This window comes from Cricetulus griseus, chromosome 6 (assembly GCF_003668045.3).
Source record: "Cricetulus griseus strain 17A/GY chromosome 6, alternate assembly CriGri-PICRH-1.0, whole genome shotgun sequence".
NCBI lineage: Eukaryota > Metazoa > Chordata > Mammalia > Rodentia > Cricetidae > Cricetulus > Cricetulus griseus.
In genome coordinates this window covers 100,601,204-100,611,422 of record NC_048599.1, presented here as the reverse complement: position 1 = coordinate 100,611,422, position 10,219 = coordinate 100,601,204, and the positions used below count along the sequence as shown (strand labels likewise).

General features: G+C 38.8%; 1 non-coding gene across 1 annotated transcript; it reads right to left on the bottom strand.

The window, feature by feature from the left end:
• Positions 1-329: 329 nt before the first annotated feature.
• Positions 330-491, bottom strand: LOC113835279. The gene has a single exon (XR_003486366.1). It is a non-coding gene; the product is annotated as a U1 spliceosomal RNA (small nuclear RNA).
• Between the last annotated feature and the right edge of the window lie 9,728 nt (positions 492-10,219).

Sequence of the window (10,219 nt, the reverse complement as noted above, 5' to 3'; positions counted from 1 at the left end):
GGAAGTGGGGGGATGGGCTCAGTTACTTCGTTGAGTCCATACCATTTGAAGTTATTACTATTAAAAAGCACTTTAAATAAATACATTAAATAAAATTGCTTTAATTAAAAATCAATTTAATAAAACTTTTTCTTGAAATTCTTTCTCATCTTTTGTTCAATCTTTTTATTGACACAAAGTCTCACTCTGTAATCCAAGCTGACCTATAACTCACAATGAAGCCCAGGTTGACCTCAAACAAACTCAAGGCAATCTTACTTCATACTCAGATAATGAGACTAGAGGTGTGAGCCACCATGTCCTGGGACTTTTGTACAATTTTCCCCCCAGGGGAGAGTATGAACACAGTCCTCCCACTACCACAAATTATGTACCTGACTTTCCCACATTTGGAGAAATACAGGGGTCAGTATATATGGTGTACAGTGGATAAGCCTAGCCCTGGGAAAGCTACCATGGTGATCATGGCATCTCCCCTGTCATATAAGTATACTTTTGTATGTCTTACTTTCAGATTTTCATTAACTTGGTCAGTGTGCTTGATGATGCTTCACTAACCTAAAAATCACGTTTTCAGTGCTAACCAAGTATGGTGCTAGTCAAATCAAATAACTACATGGAAAAGAATGGAACTTGATCCTTATGTCTTACACTTCACAAAACTGAACTCCAAATGTATCAAGGACCTCAACATAAGACCTGAGGTCCTGAATCTAACAGAGGAAAAAGTAACGAATATGCCTTAGTTTATTGGCGCAGAAAGACTTTCTAGTCAGTACTCCAAAGCACAGGAAGTAACACCAACAGTTTAGAAGCTTGGGAGATGGCTCAGTGGTTAAGAGCACTGATTGCCCTTCCAGAGGACCTGGATTCATTCCCAACACCCACATAATAACTCACAACGATTTATAGCTTCAGTCCTAGAGGATTCAACACCTTCTTCTTGACAATTCTAGCACCAGGTACCAGGCATACAAATGGCACACAGACATGCATGCAGTCGAAACATCCATACACATAAATTTTTAAAAGACCCATCAGTAAATAAGACCTCATAAAACTAAAATGCTTTGTACAGCAAAGGACACAATCATTCAAGTGAAGAGGCAGCTTACAAAATGGGGGAAAAAATCTTTACCAGCTATCTAATAGAGAATATCTAGATTATACAAACTCAGAAAATTAAAACCAAAAAAACAACCCAATTCAAAAAATGGTTGCATGGAACTAATCAGAGAGTTATCAAAAGATGAAATACAAATGACTAAGAAACATTTGTTTAATGTTCAATATCCTAAGCCCTCAAGGAAATGTAAATTAAAACTACTTTGAGATTACCCCACTCAGAATAGATAAGATAAAAACAAAATGATGGCAAAAGCAAGTATGGGCATAAGGCAAGGGGAACATTTATTTATGGCTGGTGGGGGTGCAAACTGGCGCAGCCACTATGGAAATCAGTGTGAAGATTCCCAAAGAAGCTAAAAGTATATCTACCACATGGCCCAGCTATACCACTCTTGTTCATATACCCAAAAGACTCTATATTCTACTATAATGGTACTTTCCTATCTATGTCTACTGTTGCTCTAGTCATAATAGACTGGAAATGGAAACAGCCAAGATGTCCATCAACAAATGAATGAATAATGGAAGTGTTTTATATATGCACAATGGAATATTATTCAGATGTTAAGAAAATTAAATTTGCATATAAATTAATGAAGCTTGAAACAATCATCACAACTTGCTATTGGTGATTACTTTTCTCCTCCTACCAGAATAATGCAAAGTACCTTGAACACCATAAACACTCATCAGTCAGGAGGAGTGAAGCTACTACTTGGCTGCCAGCTGTTTCTCCATGTTTGATGACCTAAGTTTTGTCTTCAACAATAGGACCTTGCCATTAGTTTGGATTTAAACAGAAAAATATTGCATGTTTTCTCTGGTATATGGATGTTAGTTGGACAGCTAGTAAGGGAAGATAAGGGGATCTTCCAAGGAAGGAAAAATAGAATATAGTATTATAGAGAGAAAATAGGGGGAAAGGGATTAAATGGGGAAGAGATGGAAGAGCAAGGTAAAGGAAGAAATATGGGTAGAGACAACTAACACTAAAGGTCTTTTTAAAAGCCATATGGAAACCTACTATTGTAGAAGCTTCCTAAAGGAATTTACATACATGATAGATAGATAGATAGATAGATAGATAGATAGATAGATAGATAGATAGTCAGACAGATAAAGTAGGTTTACCCTGTAACAGTATGAGAATGCTTCTACTAGACATGATAGGCTAATATATTTAAAAAGTGCCAAGAACAGGTTATTTCTTTGAAGTTGTTGGCCACTGAGGTCCCATGGACCCCACCCTATATTACAGACTACTGTGCTATTGACAACTTCTGTAACTTGATGGTAAGACTTTATTGCTGAAGACACCATGTATTGAGTCACAGAGCATGGATATATCAAGCTGGTATTGACTACAAATAATTCATCCCTATTGGCTAACTTTGCACACTACCAAAGGAGAAAAAAATAATCATCAATCTTAGCTGTGAACCCTGGAAGCTACAATAATGTCTGGTCTGACAAGACAAGTGTAATAATAGAATGAACATCATGGAGTGACCACCACTTTCTTTTTTGCATATTTTTTATTTGAATTAGAAACAAGATTGTTTTACATGACAATCCCAGTTCCCTTCTCCCTCCCATCCTCCCATACCACCCCCCCCCCCATCAACTAAAACCCTACCTATCACATATCCTTTCTGCTCTCCCTGGATGGTGAGGCCTTCCATAGGGTGTCACCAGAGTCTATTGTATCCATGACCAACCACTTTCTAATTGGATTTCAGTCCCACTCTACAAGATGAAACCCATACCTGGGTACCATTGTCAGGCCAATAATCTATGGCTAGACAGGTCATAGAGTCTAAGGAAGAACCTACTATTATTATTTTACTAAATGGGCATAGTATTAAACCAAATCCTAAGGACTCATTATTATACCCATAGACTAATGCATATATCAATCCTAATCAGAGATGAACACAGAGACCCATAACTGGTCAAAGTGCAGAGAACAAGAGATTGCAGAATGCTCAATCCTAAATAGGATATTTATATCATACCCTCTCCTCCCAGGGCTCAAGTATCATTGTAAAAGACAGGGTGGAAAGACTATAAGAGCCAAGGTACTGAATAAATGCAAAAAACAGTGTCTTCTGAATACAATGGGGCAGGTATGTATATGAGCTCAGCAATTGTGATGCCATGCACAAGCCTGGTGCAAGCCCAAGCCAGACAAAATCCCTGCATGGAAAGGGAAAGTGGACACAATGTCCCACCTCTGGCAAAGTAGCTATTGGCAACTGATAGCTGTTGGAAAACAAAAGCCAGTTTTCTTTAAGAGTTTTGCCCTTGGTAAATCGATCACACTGCACTGGAAGGCTACACATCCAAGAATATATGGGCAGCACAAATTGGATTTGATGGAGGAAAAAAGGTCACAAAGTTTGGTGGGTTGGAAAGAGGGGAGAGTTGAGAAGAGCTGGAGGAGGGTGAATATAATCAAAAAACATTGTACAAAATTCTCAAAGAATAAAATAAAGAAAACAACAGCCCAAAAAGCAATTCTCTTGAGTCAAAATACTTTGGCTACAATTCGCAGGAAAGGAGTAATTAGAAGGAGAAAATCCTGCACATAAACCATCTTGTTCCTCTCCCCTGCAGAAGACCCAGGGAAATCTAGCCTACTTACTAATGCTTAGGATCTCATAGATTGTACCCGGACAACTCAAATATGTATTGACAACCTACCATCTTACAGGTATTGTAAACATAGCAGAGAACAAAACTTCAGATAATTCTGGCAACAAGTATTTTTTTCTGCTGGTGGAGAGATGATATAGCAAATATATATGTGTATATAATATAGTATATTAGACAAGGATAATATTGCTGCCAAATGCTGGTAATAATAGTGAAATTAGTTTTAATTGAATAAAGAAAGCAAGAAAGGGGAGTGAATGAATATTTTTAAAAGGATATGATCGGGTCAGAGACAGCAAGTTGTTATCTGAGTATCCAAGGTAAGTTTAAGGCAGAAAAAGGGGATACAGGAAGAGGACCACTACACAGGCATAAGGATGAGCTGTATAAGGCCTGGAAGCCATTGTGACGACAGGCTTCCACTATAAATACAAAGAGCAATGATAGGAGAGCAGGTGAGTGCCTATTACAACAGCCTAGATGAGAAATGAGAAGGCCTTGAATCTGAAAGAAAAGCTGAGCCCACAACTGGAGTCAGTAACCTTCTATGTCGCAAAAACATTTATATTATAACTTCTACTTCATAGCATTTAAATATTATAAAATGTAATTCATCAATAAGGATACAAATTAGTGGCTCCTGGGTGTTAAAATTTATCATACATTATATTTGTATGTGCATCATTTAAGGTTGCTGCATATCTACTTTGAAGATTGAGTCCATAGTCATGGCAAGCAAAGCCTCAAAGCTAAAAAAGAAAATGATTACAAGTTAATTTATACATAATGAAATTACACTGACACATCTTATAGTCTTATATTTGTGTATTATGAAGTGTGAATATTGTTACAACAAATAGAATGGTTTCTGAAGACATTTTTATTATTTCATACACACACACACACACACACACACACACACACACACACACACACCTTTACCACATGCATGTCTGGCACCCAAGAAACCAGAAGAGAGCAATGGGGCCCCTGTAACAGGGATTATCAGATGATTGTGAGCTGCAATGTAGATGCTGGGAATGAACCTGGGTTTTCTGTAATGGAGTGCTGTTAACAACTAAGCCATCTCTCTAGCTCTGCAGAATTTTTAGTAAGATGAATAAACACCTTTAAGTAAAGAGGTAATAATTATTTTGAATCAACAAGAACTGAGATCTGAAAGGAGTCATGATCTTATAACAGCTAAAGTACAAATTTTGTTTTTGTTCACTCACTTTTGTGGTGTTAAGGAAGGAATCCAGGACCTCATACACACACAGGCAAGAGCTTTTACATTGAGATACACCTTGTGCTGTATCTTTTTAATAGTATATATCATTGAAACAAAATACAGAAGAAGTCTCAATATAGGTTTATTGGAAGAGGTATTAAGCATTTGCAATTCTAGCTTTCAATCAGGAGTCTCTTTAGCTTCGTTTTACTTTACAAGTCTCATGTAATAGCTATCCTTAAGTGATTAAAGATACAATCCTCTTAGGTAAAAAAAAATTGAATCAAATAATTGATAAATAACTTTGTGGAATCTGCATTCTATGAAGCACAACATAAAACATTAAAATAAAATTTTAAACAAAGAGTTCCCTGGACTTCTGGAAAGGATGCCATTCCATGCAAAGGCTTATTGTCAGGTCCAGGAACTGCTCTTGGGAGTGTCAGCAGAAGCAGTTGAAAGAAGACAAGCCACTTCTCTTCCCAGAGTCTCACATTTGCCCATCTAAAACATCTGACAATAATCTGCTGCAATATGCATTTGGAGAAAGTATGCTTTTTACAACTATCACAGTGTAAGAATTACATATAAATAGGAATTATGAAAAGTGCATGTAAGTTCATAAAGAACTAAGGCAAAGGTTAATCCTTACCAAAAATTCAACAGAACACGCTAAATACTGAAGGTGAAAGTGCTGGGTGAGCACAGTCTAGAACATATGGGGAGAGGAACCAGGCACACAGGGTTTCCAGATCCACACATTAAATGAAGAAGGGCAAAGGTCTGACACCTGTTCCTCTAGGTAAAGCTCTGGGGTTGGAAGCTATGAGTAGCAGCCACCCATACCCTTTCTCCCCTAGCTTCCACTGTACCAAAACAAATACCTAGCAGACAAGAAAATCTAAACCTAAGATTTTTTTACCATTCTGGTGAAAAAATTTAAATCCCAATGAAGGTGAATACTGGGGCACAGTGCCTTGCCCCCCCAAAAAAAATCAGTTAAGCTGTGGAGAACTACTGTTTACTAAACACTGTGAAGACAGTTTGAATCTACCTAAGGAACACTGGATTCCCCCAGGGAATATCCAGTCTGTGCAAAAGTTGCATTATTTGTATAAACCAAACCAACAATGTGAACTCAGAACAAACATATTGATGAGACAATAAATGCGTAATTATTTTAATCCCTTAAGGGAGTATCCTATTGGAAAGGTATTTTGTTGTGTTGCGTGGGTGGCTGGCTGGTTGGCTGATTGGTTTTCTGGACAGTTTTCTACTATTTAGTCCATTTAGCCTTGGAACTTGAAGGGCACACAAGCCAGTTAAAGATGGCGCTGAGAGGAAGTTGGGAGGGCAAGTCCTGAGATGTTTACAAAAAAAGGATGATTGGTTGCCAAGATTGAACCAGATGAGGTCACTTCATGAATGGCTCATGTTCACTAGGTAAAGCATAGGGTGCCTAGGCACATGATACGCTGACCTTTTAAAACCATTGGCTGGCTGCCCCCCACCTGTGGTTTTTTGCTTTAAAAGATGCTTGCTGTGGGGCAACAAATGAGTTCCTGCTTGACTAGACTCCCTGCTGTGTCTGGGGATCCTGGGAAGCTGGGTAACTGGCAAGCAGCGCACTTACCCTTCCTTCGACCCAGCTCAGCCTACTGTGGTTGAACTAAGACCCTGAAGGAACTGTCCTGTAATCCAGACTGACCTGGAACTTGTGATCCACCTACTTTGGCCTCCCAAGTCCTGGGATTACAGGCATACAATATCATGCTTTGAAAGACAATTAATTAAATGACACAGAATCAAAGAGTGTAAATGCTTCAGAAATTCATTCAACATTAATAGAAATATAATTCATGCATTTGTAAATTTATGCACTGTGGTGATATATTGTTTATGATCTAATCAAGCAACTGGAGATCAAAATGCAAAGCTAGCTACAACCATAGAGACAAGTAGTGGTGGCACACACCTTTAATCCCCGGACTTGGGAGACCGAGGCAGACAGATCTCTATTAGTTCAAGGCCACAATGAGTTACATAAAACCTAGTCTGAGAGAGAAACAGCTTACACAAAGATGATCTCAGCACTTGGGATCACAGGCCTTTAATCCCAGAACTAGGGAGGTAGAGACAGGAGTGATATGGCTGGGCAGAGAGATGAATATAAGGCAGGAAGAGACAGGAACAGAGAGCAGTGCAGTATGTATTGTACTCTGAGGATCTATGAAGACAGGATCACCCATTTCAGTCTGAGGTAGAGGTAAGAGCTAGTGGCTGGCTGCCTTGCTTTTCTGATCTTCATCTTGAAGCTTGAACCCCAGTATCAAGAACTGATATTCTATTATTCATGTTACAATGCACAGAACAACTTCAATCATCTTTTGTGTTACTACAAACTAATTCCATTCTTGGTATCCTAGAATAATTATAGTAAACAAAGCAAGCAGAATAAATATTGTACTCCCTACTTGCTAAATAGAGAAGTCAGTAGGCAACAGAATACTCTTTTTCAGTTTCTTAATATCTGCAACAGAGCTTCAGAAAACTTGGTCAATAACTTCTATATATTCTTTACTTCTACAAATACTGAATAACATTGTTATTAATTATTGTTACAGCATATTTTAATCATTTTAAAGTACTTTAGGTAAAGTTTTAAAAATGTTAGTCAAAATCCAACCTTACCAAATGCTTCAGAGTGGATGATACAAGAAGCAGTGAGCAAATATGTGGAGAAATGGGAGGGAAAGAGGCGCAAAGTGGTGAAAGTGCTGTGGAGAGGCAGAATGAAGACACGATGGACATGAAGACCAGGCTGATGGAGTGCCCTCAACTGCCACAAAGGGCCATGTTTGGGTCTGCGGCCCTACGGCAGCCAGAATCTGTGTTGATGTCCCATGGCCCATGTTACCACCAAAGGCCAAGCAGGTATCTGTGGTCTGAGTTGCCACCTGAAGCCATGGTGACATCTGGGCCAGAGTGGCAGCAGAAGCCCATGTCAGGGTTTATGGACCTATCGAAGCTAGGGTCTGTGTTAATGTCTGTGGCCTGTGTTACCACCAAAGGCCATATGGATGCCATAGTCTGGACTGTCACCCAAAGTTACGTTGATGTCTGAGAGCTGTGCTGAACTGGCCGAGGCCTTGCTGGCCCTGGGAGAGCTGGCCCCGCCCCTCAATGGCTGTTGCAGCAGGAAAGCTGTTCCCAGTGGTATGGGTGAGGGAGAGCTGGCCCCAGAGGCCTGGGCACAGGAGAGATGGCAGCATTCCTTGCCAACCCTGGGAGAGCTGGACCCACCCCTTACCAGCCATTGCAGCAGGAGAGCTGGCCCCAGTGGGTGCTGGAGAGATGGTCTCACCCTTTGCCTGAGGGGCGCTTCCTGGAGGAAGTCCTGGCAGGCCAACCTAGCTACCACCAGTTTCACCTCTAGGGCTTTGAGTTAGCCCAACTCAACATCTACACCATCTGTGACCTGCTAAAGCACGTGAAGGGACCTGTCCCCCACGACTGGGACAACAACAGGAGGAGTCTCAGTGAGGGTTCAGTACTAATGGTGTACCAGAAGCTAGAGGCCTTGAACCAGACCAACAACTCATTGCATTGAATATTTGCAAAAAAAAATATTTTGTTGGGGCAAAAGGACTGTGTGACACACTACAGCTTCCAATACCACTATGATGAATGAATATGTGATGGAGAGGAGGGCAAGATGGACGAGCGAAGGTATTTTTTTAAGTCACTTTCATCATTTTTATTTATTTTTCATTTTCTTTTGGGAGGAGGCTACAAGGGTGGAGGGCAAACATGGAAGCCATGGAAAGTGAGTGTGATGGGGGGCGAGGGATGATGTAAAATTCCCAAAGAATCAATTTTTTTTTAATTAGGTTAAAAAAGAGTGGAGAATATATGAAATACTTACACAATGGATACCTAAGTTCAAACCTTGTCTCTTGCCTCTACCACTTACTGAATGACCTTACAAGATGTGGATAAAAACTGTCTATTCCAAAGAATCATTCTATGGCTCAAATAATACTGTGAATATAAAAGGTAGGATAAATATTAAATTATCAATAACAGTTCCACCCCATAGGAAACTAATACATCAAAATGCCTCCAACTACACTGTTATAGTCAGACATTTAAAACATGTAACTCTTAATAGCCCTACAAAACCTCACATATACTATAAATCTATCTGTATTTTAATCTCCTAAATAGTGAAATTAATTTTCAAACCTATTACAAATTGTCATAAATTCTCAATTCGTGAGGCTTGTATCATATTTTGTAGTAACTGTCCTTTGTTGCAGGAAAATTGTAAACCAAACTATACTAGCATGCATTACTACATACTTAGCATAATCACTTTTAAATTTATATACAAAGCCGATTGTAGGAAATTATTTGAACACACTTAAGAAATAGTCTCCTCAGTTGTAATATGTCCAAAGAAATATGTTAAGGGATCATGGCACCATGTTGAATATAATAAAATAAGTACTTATTAGAAGACAAAAGCTTTGATTCATTTCTCTTAATTAGAAGAATTAATGAGCTGTGCATATCTATATATATGCACATAAAAGCAGGCAGAGGAAATATGCAAATACGGGGAGAAGGACCCTAATAGTGCCAAACAAGCTGAGAGTGCTTTAAACTACTGGAAGCCATTTGAGCTCTGGTTCCTTCCTAATCCTTAACCCTGTATCGTTCAGAAAACATTCATTCCTCCTCTCCATTTTCTAGGTAACAGAAGTCTCTGGATTTTATTGCTCACATAAATTCTTTTTCTTTCCAGACTCTGGTTCTCTCCCACTTTTAAAGCTGAATTTAAGTCAACTCTTTCCCAAAAGACTTACACATATAAAAATGTTCTGAATTTGAAACTAAAAGTATTAACTAGGGTCTGGCAATCTTTCTGCAACAGGGATCTGCTATAGGCCATTGTTCTAGATTTTAAGTTTATTTTAAAATGGTAAATGTAGGTAGTCAGAAATAAACTATGAATAAGTAGTAAAAATTGATAGTCAACTTTAGAAAATTAAGGAGAAAAGAAAAAGAGTAATGCATATCTCACAGTTGAAATAGTCAAGTTCTGTTTATGTATACCCAACATCACACACACACACACACACACACACCTGAATTCTCATACATAAGATCAGACCATATATACTGTAACTTTGTATCCACTTT